Consider the following 12,588-nt stretch of genomic DNA (forward strand, 5'->3'; position numbering starts at 1 on the left):
TTTGTATCCTGAGGCAGAGGCTGGGATTGCTCCAGTTATATCTGCATTAAAAGAACAAGGAATTATTGGCCCTTGTTCCAGCCCCTGTAACACCCCTATCCTCCCAGTTCAAAAGGCTGATGGCAAATCGTGGTGATTTGTTCAAGACCTTCAAGCTATTAACCATATTGTCATACTTTCTTTTCCAGTGGTTCCTAATCCTGCTACAATACTAGCGTCTATTCCTCCAAATGCAACCCACTTTACTGTTGTAGATTTGTGCTCCGCTTTCTTTTCTGTCCCAGTTCACTCTGAATCCCAGTATCTCTTTGTCTTCTCCTACAAGGGTCAGAAATATACATGGACTACCCTTCCCCAGGGGTATACAGAGAGTCCATCCTATTTTTCTCAAGCCCTAGCCAGGGATCTCGCTGATCTGGTTTTCCCATCAGGATCCACACTGATCCAATATGTGGACGACTTACTCCTGTGCTCCCCCTCTCTGTCTGCCTCAGAAACTGATTCACTAACACTTCTCACAGCTTTAGCAAACAAGGGTCATAAGGCTTCTCGCACAAAATTGTAGCTCTGCCAAACCTCTGTCACATACCTAGGCTTCCTTCTCTCCCAGGGCTCCCGTACACTCTATCCAGCCCGGGTACAAGCCATCCTTAGCTTTCCCCAGCCTTGCTCTCCACGCCAGGTCAGAAAATTCTTAGGCATGACAGGGTTCTGTAGGCAATGGATTCCCCAATATGCTTCTCTGGCTAAACCACTCCAAGAACTCACTCGATCCTCTGTACCTAACCCCATGCCATGGCCACTTGAAGCAAATGCTGCTTTCATCTCCCTTAAGCAGAATTTAGCCTCTGCCCCTGCTTTAGGGTTACCTAACTATGACAAGCCTTTTACCCTTTTCTGTCACGAACAATCTGCTTGTGCCCTCGGGGTTCTTACTCAGGAGCACGGTGACAGAAATCGACCGGTGGCTTATTTTTCTGCAACCTTGGACTCTGTAGCCCAGGGTTTACCCCCTTGCCTATGTGCTGTAGCTGCTGCAGCATGCCTGGTCGAGATGTCTGAGTCCCTTGTCCTCCGCTCTCCTCTCACTCTCATGATTCCCCATTCTGTGGAAACTCTCCTTCTGCAACGCAACACTGCTCACCTCTCCTCTGCTCGCCTCACTAGGTATGAACTTTTGCTGCTTTCAGCTTCACATATCACTATTAAGCGCTGCTCCCGGTTAAACCCTGCTACCCTCCTTCCTTTACCTAGTGATGGTGAACCCCATGACTGCCTTGCAACTGTCTCCGCTATCACTGTCTCGCGCCCCGACCTTTCAGATGTACTTCTCCCTAACTCTGACCTGGTATTACTCACTGATGGGTCCTGTTATAGAAATGACCAAGGCCACCTTCTTGCAGGGTATGCTGTGATCTCTCTCTCTGAGACCACAGAAGCTACGCCCTTACCCTCTGTGACCTCTGCCCAGGTGGCTGAACTGATTGCTCTAACCCGTGCCTGCTTTCTAGCCGAGGGGCTCTCTGCCACTATTTTTACTGATTCTCGGTATGCCTTTGGGGTTGTGCATGACTTTGGCACCCTCTGGCAGGCTCGAGGTTTTCTTACCTCTACTGGTACCCCTATCAAGAATGGCCCCTACATTGCCGCCCTCCTGTATGCAGTTTTACTACCATCTGCCTTGGCAATTGTTATGTGTACTGGCCACTCAGCGGCAGACACCGAGGTGGCAAAAGGTAATGCACTTGCTGATGCTGCTGCAAAACATGCCGCCACTATAAAACCTTCACCAGAAGTGTTTCTTGGTCCCCTCTCTGTCTCTGTAACGCCACCATCCCTGTCTCATCTCGCTCAGCTCCAGGATTCTGCCCCAGAAACAGAGAAAGACTCCTGCAGTGCTTTGGGTTGCTCTTTGCATTCTGATTCCCTTTGGCGATCGCCCACCGGTACCTTTATAGCCCCCCTCTCACTCTACCCATCTCTAGCCACCCTGTTACATGGTGTTTCGCATGTCAGCAAGGAGGGGATGGTCTCTGCTAAGAGTAAGGCGGGTAGTGGGCTCCCCGTTTCAGATCCTTTGCAACCCGCCACTGTGCCGCTTGTGTTACTTGTCAAAGCCACAATGTAGGCAAATCTGTAAAAGTAACACAAGGGTTCCGGGGTTTGCCTCAAGCACCTTTCCTACACTGGCAACTTGATTTTGTACAAATGCCAAAGTGTCAGAAATATTAATTCATTTTAGTTATAATATGTCTGTTTTCGGGTTGGATTGAAGCCTTTCCCTGTCGCAAAGCTGATTCATTGTCCGTTGCAAAATGTTTGTTAAAACGCATTATCCCTACCAAGGGAATTCCTGCCACTTTGTCTAGTGACTGGGGAACACATTTTACTGGAAAAATTGTTCAACATCTAAACCAGGTATTACATATCACCCACCTGTTGCACTGCCCTTACCATCCACAGAGTGGGCAGTTGAAAGGCGAAATGGTGTGCTTAAAAATAAGCTGGCAAAAATCTGTAGTTCCACAGGGTTAAACTGGCCAGCTGCTTTACCACTGGCCCTTATGGAAATTCGGTCATCCCCATCCCAGAGACACAAATTGAGTCCATTTGAAATCATCATGGGACACCCTATGCAAACAATGGCTACTATTACCCCAGCCCCAGACCTAAACCTAACTCACAGCACGCTCCTCCAGTACTGCAAAGGGTTAATGCAAGCTGTGAGCTCCTTCCATTCGCAGGTGCGAGCAGCTTGGCCGATGGAACCCACCTCTGCTGCCTGTCACACTCTTGAGCCTGGTGATTGGGTCTACCTGCGGCACCACCTTCGGAAGCACGCCTTGGAACCCCGGTGGAAGGGTCCATGCCAGGTACTGCTCACCATCCAGACAGCAGTGAAATTATCCGGCATCGCTGCATGGATCCACGCCTCACAGTGTAAGCCAGCGCCACCTCAAGGGGACCAAGCACCTCTGCAAGACCACGCAGAACCAGCTTCAACCCCGGAAGACAAAGAGGAACAGCCTGCAATACCTTACAATCTGCGCTCTCGTAAGGGTTGCCAGAAGCAGAGGTTAAGCAGACAGCAGGACCCAACAAACAAGAAGCAGTAGTGAGCCTAGTGCCTGCTGCCTGGTGGACGTAAAACCGTGACTGCGGTTCCCTCGAAAGGGGTTGTCGGAACCAGAAAGGGTCCTGCTTCCAACATGTGTCCTTTGAGAAGCTTAATCCTCAGCTACTGTGTTCTGAGGGTCTGGGGAATCCAGAGTGACAGTGACAATTCTTTCATCCAACAACAGGTGCAGATAGCCCAGATCCTGAATATTTCTAATTGCTGGGTCTGCAGCCACATCCCAGCTCACTCACAAGCTAGTATCCCCACCATGGCAATCCCTTTGAATTCCTCAGAGCTTGCTGGAGAACCCTATCCACTTAAAAGGACATGGAAGGAAAATGACACTTGGGGGCTGGGAAAAACATATGTTCCTAAACTTATAAGTGTGGTGAAAGGAAAGAGCCACTGGTGCTGGGTGTGTAATGGGACAGGGCTGAATCTAGGGAGGAGCAGCTGTATCCAGTACATCATGTCCCATGGTGTATGGGACTGTTCAAACAAGGTTGGAGAATGGTGAACCGGGTATGGAAAGATAAACTTCCTCTCAACCTGGGACCAAACCAAAGATTCAATCTCTTGCTCCCCCTACAGCCTCCCTGAGAAAAACAGCACCATCTACAAATGTCATGTTGTCAAGGTTCCTCCCCCACTCTGAACTCTAGGGTACAGATGTGGGGACCTGCATGAAAAACCTCCTAAGCTTATCTTTACCAGCTTAGGTCAAAACTTCCCCAAGGTACAAAATATTACACCCGTTATCCTTGGACTGGCCGCTACCACCACCAAACTAATACTGGTTACTGGGGAAGAGCTGTTTGGACGCGTCCTTCCCCCCAAAATACTTCCCAAAACCTTGCACCCCACTTCCTGGACAAGTTTTGGTAAAAAGCCTCACCAATTTGCTTAGGGTGACTACAGATCCAGACCCTTGGATCTTAAGAACAATGAACAATCCTCCCAAGACTTGCACCCCCCCTTTCCTGGGAAATGTTGGATAAAAAGCCTCACCAATTTGCATAGGTGACCACAGGCCCAAACCCTTGGATCTGAGAACAATGAAAAAGCATTCAGTGTTTTACAAGAAGACTTTTAATAAAAAATAGAAGTAAATAGAAATAAAGAAATCCCCCCTGTAAAATCAGGATGGTAGATATCTTACAGGGTAATTAGATTCAAAAACATAGAGAACCCCTCTAGGCAAAACCTTAAGTTACAAAAAAGATACACAGACAGAAATAGTAATTCTATTCAGCACAATTCTTTTCTCAGCCATTTAAAGAAAGCATAATCTAACACATACCTAGCTAGATTACTTACTAAAGTTCTAAGACTCCATTCCTGGTCTATCCCCGGCCAAGACGACTACAGACAGACACAGACCCTTTGTTTCTCTCCCTCCTCCCAGCTTTTGAAAGTATCTTGTCTCCTCATTGGTCATTTTGGTCAGGTGCCAGCGAGGTTACCTTTAGCTTCTTAACCCTTTACAGGTGAGAGGAGCTTTCCCCTGGCCAGGAGGGATTTCAAAGGGGTTTACCCTTCCCTTTATATTTATGACACATGTGAATGCTACCTCTTCTCCCAGTGAAAATCATCCTGTGTCCTTTGGGGGATACTATTCCTCCTTCGTAAATTTTCAATTGATTTCTTGTTGTATCCAAAACTGCACAAGACACACCATCCATCAGGTTACCCCTAACCAGAGTGCTAATCTAATGTTGTTAAATGTCACCAGTGAAAGTAATGAAAAAGAACGATTGATGTATGGAATCCAGTAAGTCATTGGTCATGGGCGTAACCTTGACCAAAAGGGGGGGTTGTGGAAGTATAACACTGTATAACGTTGTATAAAGGGACATGCTGGATACATTGTATATGAGAGGGCATGCCAAAACATGTTACAAAGTATCTGAGGGAGCACACGTAGGGACAGTTAGCTTTTGAATGGAGAAGCAATTAAGATAGAGCCAGCACTTCTAAGAAGCAGGCATCAGAATGGAAGGTGTGAAGGGCAATTAGTTAAGTTAACTGGAAGCTGTTAAAGGAGATTGTTAAGGGTGGCAGGCAATTGAAGATACGTGACTGGTCTCAGGGATCTCGAAGGGTGATGACTAAAATCTTTTTCTTCTTTTGTCTGTAACTTCTCTGTAACTTGTTCTCCAGCAAACTGTATAAATTAAGAGACACAAGCCCCACTCGGGGGGCTCACTTCTAAATGTATTAGCAGAGCAGCTTTGCTAATAAAACAGAGTGGTCTGATAAATTGTGAGTCTGAGTCAAACTTTGACAGAAGTGACTCAGAGAGCAGGCTTGGAGGTGTCTGCCTCCAGGCTATATATCTGACCTGCCAGTCACAGGGGCCTGAGCTGGAAACAGGTGGAGAAGGGAGAGTCCAGCTTCCCCTATTGCTGGCCCCACTGATTCTAGCAGCTAGGCAATACCACTGGACTTGGGCACAGCCCCCCGGACACTAACTCAGTGGGAAACTCCTCACTGCTGGAGGATTATAAGGGGTTTCCTTTTCCACCTTCATGTTTGAATCATTGTGTTTGCAATATTCTCTTTTTTTTCTAAATCAAAATGACCTTATTTAACAAAACTCATTACACAACTCACTCTCCATACTTAATTCTGTACACCAGGTAATCAATATTAGACAGGCTTAGATGATACTATGGGAAAGTGCAGAGTGCAGTTTCCCATAAATTGTATTCTTAAATATAAACAACTATAATTCAGAACAATTTCCAAGCCACAAACAGGAACCAGTGAGCTCTACTCTATATTGCCTAAGGGCTTTTGTGGGGTCTTAAAGTATAGGCTAACACCACCATGGAGTAAACAAAAAAAAAAAAAGTTGCTTAAAGCTATGTTGTCTCCACTGGGATCATTCACACTGGGAAATATCCTGCATGTTTTTGTTAATGCTTGAGCTTTCCGTCTCCGTTCCTGTCTCACTTATCGTGCTTTCAGATTTCATATCTACATTTCCTTTCTTTGTGTTTGCCTGGCAGGCATATGCTCACCCTTTTATCCATCACAAGGAGTTAGCTCATGACCAATTTATTACAAGCTTTTTGAGTTGCAAGCTTTTGGAGTAGAACTGGTTGAAATATTTGGTACAAAACAGTGTTTGTTGTAGATGTTCTGTAGCCTTCTTCCCTACTCGCAAACAAGGAAAAGGACGACTGTTCAACCACCTTTTTTGAGTGTGTGTGGTGTTTGTGATCTGTTCTCTTTGACTATTGACTATTTTGGTACTTGTGAGTTGTGTTTAGTCACATGGTATTGGTTCTGGTCTCCAAATAGATAAATTGAATGTTTTAAACAGGAGACTGATGAATATTGAGTAAGGAATAATAAATGCCTGAAAAACAAATTTCAATGGGATAATTATTCCTTCTACATTTCATAAAACTTTCTAAGTTTTGTGAGCATTTCAGAAATACAGCGATTGACCACATATTCTTGATTAAAAAATAATATAAGCCTGTGAAAAGCAGTAGAACAGAGTCAGCAGGTTTAGTTATAAATATATTCACAAATCTTTGATTTGTCTGACCAGCTTTATTCAGAATGATTTTTGGCTGGTTGCATCATTCAGGTAACACAGACACAATAGCTGAGATTGTTTTCATGACTGAAGCTTTTGGGAAATCAGAAAAAGTCAGAAAATTTCCACTTGTGGTTGACAGCATGAAGAAGTCTCGGCCAATACCTCCAGGAGTTTCTGGATGACAGTGGGTTGTCCAGCTTACCTGACACTCCCTATGTCCTTCTGTGAAGAAGATTCACCTGGACTGATGCCTGTGCATAAGCCTTCCACAAGCAATAGGATTCTATAGTCAAATCTTATTTGGAAATATTTTGTCCCTCCACCCATTATTGATACTAATTCCTTTAATGCCTGAGGTAGAAAAAATCTTGTCCCAGGTCAGTGCAAATGGTGATGAAATAGTAGGCTATTTTGTTCAGGTCGTGTCATTAGGCATTCATTAATAGCTCACCCACAGCCTTGGACATTAAATGGCATGAATTGCACATGAAAATGTTGGCCAGGAAATGATTAATTATTACTGTTTTAGTGTTCACTGTAAGTTAGACTGCTTGGGGATTTCTAAGGAACTGAAACAATCTACCCAATGAGTAATAAGAGGCCACGAAAGAAGGTTTGCAGGAGAATACATCACTTTGGAGATTTGGTCAGAAAAGACACAGACTCAGAAGTCATCCACAAGATGTACAGTTATAAATTCTGGGAAATAATCATGCACAGAAAAGGCTTAAAGAGAAGCAGTTTAAGGGCCTGAACATGCCAGCTTTAAGGGCCTGAATCTGTTGTTTGCAAAAAAAAAAAAGGGCCATTCGTTTCTTAAATTCCTTCTGAACTACCACCAGAGAGTTGCATCTCCTCCAAAGGATGTCTGCCTGAACAAGATAATTGTTTTACATTGCAGTGCTAGCATTGTGTATGAGTCACAGGCCTGGCAAGGAGTGTGAACCTACTTTCTGGGCCAGTGGTGAACCTGTGACTGACATGATATATTCACCCAGCACCCTTCTTCCTGTATTACTGGGAAAAAAAAAAGACCCAAACAGCTGGCTAGATTGTCGGGCTCAACGGGTAGTGATCAATGGCTCCATGTCTAGTTGGCAGCTGGTATCAAGTGGAGTGCCCCAAGGGTCGGTCCTGGGGCCGGTTTTGTTCAATATCTTGAACAATATCTTGATACTAAACTGGGAGGAGTGGTAGATACGCTGGAGGGGAGGGATAGGATACAGAAGGACCTAGACCAATTGGAAGATTGGGCCAAAAGGAATCTGATGAGGTTCAATAAGGATAAGTGCAGGGTCCTGCACTTAGGACGGAAGAACCCAATGCACAGCTACAGATTAGGGACCGAATGGCTAGGCAGCAGTTCTGCAGAAAAGGACCTAGGGGTGACAGTGGACGAGAAGCTGGATATGAGTCAGCAGTGTGCCCTTGTTGCCAAGAAGGCCAATGGCATTTTGGGATGTATAAGTAGGGGCATAGCGAGCAGATCGAGGGACGTGATCGTTCCCCTCTATTCGACATTGGTGAGGCCTCATCTGGAGTACTGTGTCCAGTTTTGGGCCCCACACTTCAAAAAGGATGTGGATAAATTGGAGAGAGTCCAGCGAAGGGCAACAAAAATGATTAGGGGACTGGAACACATGAGTTATGAGGAGAGGCTGAGGGAGCTGGGATTGTTTAGCCTGCAGAAGAGAAGAATGAGGGGGGATTTGATAGCTGCTTTCAACTACCTGAAAGGGGGTTCCAAAGAGGATGGCTCTAGCCTGTTCTCAATGGTAGCAGATGACAGAACGAGGAGTAATGGTCTCAAGTTGCAGTGGGGGAGGTTTAGATTGGATATTAGGAAAAACGTTTTCACTAAGAGGGTGGTGAAACACTGGAATGCGTTACCTAGGGAGGTGGTAGAATCTCCTTCCTTAGAGGTTTTTAAGGTCAGGCTTGACAAAGCCCTGGCTGGGATGATTTAACTGGGAATTGGTCCTGCTTTGAGCAGGGGGTTGGACTAGATGACCTTCTGGGGTCCCTTCCAACCCTGATATTCTATGATTCTATGATTCTATGATCTTCATAAATGATCTGGAGGATGGTGTGGATTGCACTCTCAGCAAATTTGCGGATGATACTAAACTGGGAGGAGTGGTAGATACGCTGGAGGGGAGGGATAGGATACAGAAGGACCTAGACAAATTGGAGGATTGGGCCAAAAGAAATCTGATGAGGTTCAATAAGGATAAGTGCAGGGTCCTGCACTTAGGATGGAAGAATCCAATGCACCGCTACAGACTAGGGACCGAATGGCTAGGCAGCAGTTCTGCGGAAAAGGACCGAGGGGTGACAGTGGACGAGAAGCTGGATATGAGTCAGCAGTGTGCCCTTGTTGCCAAGAAGGCCAATGGCATTTTGGGATGTATAAGTAGGGGCATAGCGAGCAGATCGAGGGACGTGATCGTTCCCCTCTATTCGACATTGGTGAGGCCTCATCTGGAATACTGTGTCCAGTTTTGGGCCCCACACTACAAGAAGGATGTGGATAAATTGGAAAGAGTCCAGCGAAGGGCAACAAAAATTATTAGGGTTCTAGAACACATGACTTATGAGGAGAGGCTGAGGGAGCTGGGATTGTTTAGCCTGCAGAAGAGAAGAATGAGGGGGGATTTGATAGCTGCTTTCAACTACCTGAAAGGGGGTTCCAAAGAGGATGGCTCTAGACTGTTCTCAATGGTAGCAGATGACAGAACGAGGAGTAATGGTCTCAAGTTGCAGTGGGGGAGGTTTAGATTGGATATTAGGAAAAACGTTTTCACTAAGAGGGTGGTGAAACACTGGAATGCGTTACCTAGGGAGGTGGTAGAATCTCCTTCCTTAGAGGTTTTTAAGGTCTGGCTTGACAAAGCCCTGGCTGGGATGATTTAACTGGGAATTGGTCCTGCTTTGAGCAGGGGGTTGGACTAGATGACCTTCTGGGGTTCCTTCCAACCCTGATATTCTATGATTCTATGATTCTATGAAATGTCCCGTTTTCTCAAGGAGATGAAAAAAGTAACACCTTGCATTGCAGTGTTTTAATGCTTAAATCCCTGATTTCAAACTATGGTCCAACTGCCCTCCTTTTATTTATTTTGTCTGCAATACAAAGTAATTTGATGTAAGATTCATTCTTTCCTTCTAACGCATTGCAGTTCCCTCCTTTGATTTGAAATGCTTATGCCTACTGGGTTCAGCAGAAGCTACTGTCGGCTCTCTCCTCCCCACCCCCAGGAATGTGTTTCCATTTGCAAAAAGGGTTTGTCCCAGAGGGAGCTGTGACTGTAGTTCTAGCAGAGTGCCCCTTTCACTTTCTTCTTCTCCCATTTATTTCTAAGTTCTACAGAGACCTCTTTAAAATTCCCCAATGAGCTTCCAAGTTCTATCCTCTCATCAGGCAAAATCGGTTTAACTTGCTCATTGGAGGTTTTCTTCTTCCATTGGGGCTGCTTTGTTGTCAGAGTTCTGTCTAACCCTGCCTTCCCATCTAAATTTGTTCCCTGTACCCCAGACAGAGTTCACACTAAATGTATGTGTATAGCAGTATACCCTGCCTACTGAATTTTCTTTCTTGCATTTTATCTTCTTCTCTTTTACCGGGGGGGTGGGGGGAGGGAGGGTGGAAGAAACAGGGTGGTAGATAATGGGGAGGGTGCGTGTGCATAACATTTGAAAAATCCTCCTATTATGTTCAATATCTATTTCTCTTTGTAGAATGTTAAGATCACTCTCTTGAGCATTAATACTAATAATGTTTCTGCTTTTAAAACCTCTTTTCAGATAAAGGTCAAAAGCAGCTTCACTAAAAAAACTTATAGCAGCCAGAACTATGTTATCCTGTTATGTTATAAGAATGTGTGTGTGTGTGGGCACATGCTCTTGTGTGCATGCTTCACACACAAACACATTGCTGCAGTCAAGTGATATTGAAATAGGAATAACATATGAAACAATAATATAAAAGCTTGATTGTCAGTCCTTTTCTCTGTGTGTGTGTTTTTTTTTTTAAACACCCTCAATCAGTATTCGGTAAGGTTTCCTTTTCTTGGTACAACAATAATGCTCTTTACAGTTCACGTGGCATCTTAAAACAATTTACAGTAGAAAAAGAAAATAATATTACACTCATTCTTTGTTTTTATTCACAATGTGATTAATGGCCCTGCACACGTGCATTAATGCAACCACAATGGTGACTTCCCAACTCCAAACTGATCTGCGATCAAATGATAGCAGCCTGCAGTCACCAGCTTGCACACAGCAATTGCCACACGCTTCTCCACTGAGAGGCCAGCTCTCATTTTGGAGTTTTTGTGCCGCAGTGGTGGAGTAAGCACTGCACACAGTTCCAGGAAGGTAGCTTTCCGCAGCCGAAAGTTCTGAACCCACTGCTTGTCACCAGAGACCTGCATAAAGATGCAATCCCACTACTCAGTGCTTGTCTCCCAAGCCCAAAAGTGACGGTCCACCCTGTTCAGCTGCTCCATGAATGCCAAAAGTAATCTGGTGGTGTTTCTTTCCATAGCGCACAGCTGATCAAACAACTCTGGTTCCTGTTCAGATTGGGAGATCATGACATACTGCATGACCACCCATGATATGTTCATAACAATGAGTAGAGAACAGTGCAGTATACAGGGAGAATTGAAAAATGCGGTGAAACGCAGTCGGAAGCCCATGGAATGTTTTCTGTCAACGTCTCATGACAGAAAGGACTGTGTAATGGGATGCTGAGCCCACCCTCATGATGTACTGAGATCCACTCCACTTTCCCACATCTCTTAGCTGCAGAAGGTGGCGAGTAGCACAGTGAGATAGCTACCCACATTGAACTGCTCTCTCTGTCGATGCTAGAACAATAAGTGTAGACATGCTTGGCCAACAGACGGAGCATTGTGTCAACATGCACAAGTGATAGAATTATACGGGTTTTTGACTGTAGGCTTAATTTATGTCGAGAAGACTCTATAGTGTAGATAAAGCCTACATTTGCTTATTATGACAAGAAATACTTATCTATCAGTTTCCATTGCTGCTGATTAATGAGAAAAATCTTAATTATAAAGCTTACAAATAACATGGGTGGAAAGAAATTACTAAACTTGCATTGTTCAACCAACCAACATGGAGATGTTACAGAAGTATTTGCCTACTTACATTAATTTCTCTTTATGAGTGGACATGCTAATTTGAAATGGAAAAGCTGCTGATCAACCTTTGAGGGAGGTGGGAACATTTGACAAATGTAAAGAAAAGCAAGGTAGCACACAAATGGATGATAGTAGTGCTTAGCTCTCTGTAGACTGTATGCAGGTTTTACAAAAGGAAATTCAATTATGATTACCTTTTGTTTTATATGTAAACATAACATTTAAGAATGCTCTGTAAAAAGTACTTGCAACTGTCATTTGCAGAGTGCTCAGAGCAGCGGCCTGGCACTGATCCAGTTAAGAACCAAAAAAGACAATGAAGGGAAAAAATCTGTGAATAAACTAGTCTATTTTCTAATTTTATCATTTCCATATTCCTCAAGGGTGTGATTCCAATTTAGTTTACTTGTTTCAAAAGACGCAGCAGTGCTGGTTTATTTAAAGTAAAATGGAGGTTGTATCGTAAACCAGAGGATATAAGATTCTGTTTTTATAATTAAAGTTGGGGGTTGTTTCTGCCCAGCTGAATTCTAAAATCTTGAATGTTTAAATGTAATAGTGGATTCCTGATGGATATTAACAGGAAAGGAGCTATGATAATAAATAATCACAAGAGAGAATGCAATTCTTATGGTAAACATGACTGTGTAAATTGCCACAAGTTTTATCTTTGAGACTTTCTGAAGTCCAGCTAATGTAATTTTCTGAAATGTGTTAGCCATGCTATGCTACAATACCATAAG

Source organism: Lepidochelys olivacea (genome assembly GCF_965140295.1).
Source record: "Lepidochelys olivacea isolate rLepOli2 genome assembly, chromosome: 4".
NCBI lineage: Eukaryota > Metazoa > Chordata > Testudines > Cheloniidae > Lepidochelys > Lepidochelys olivacea.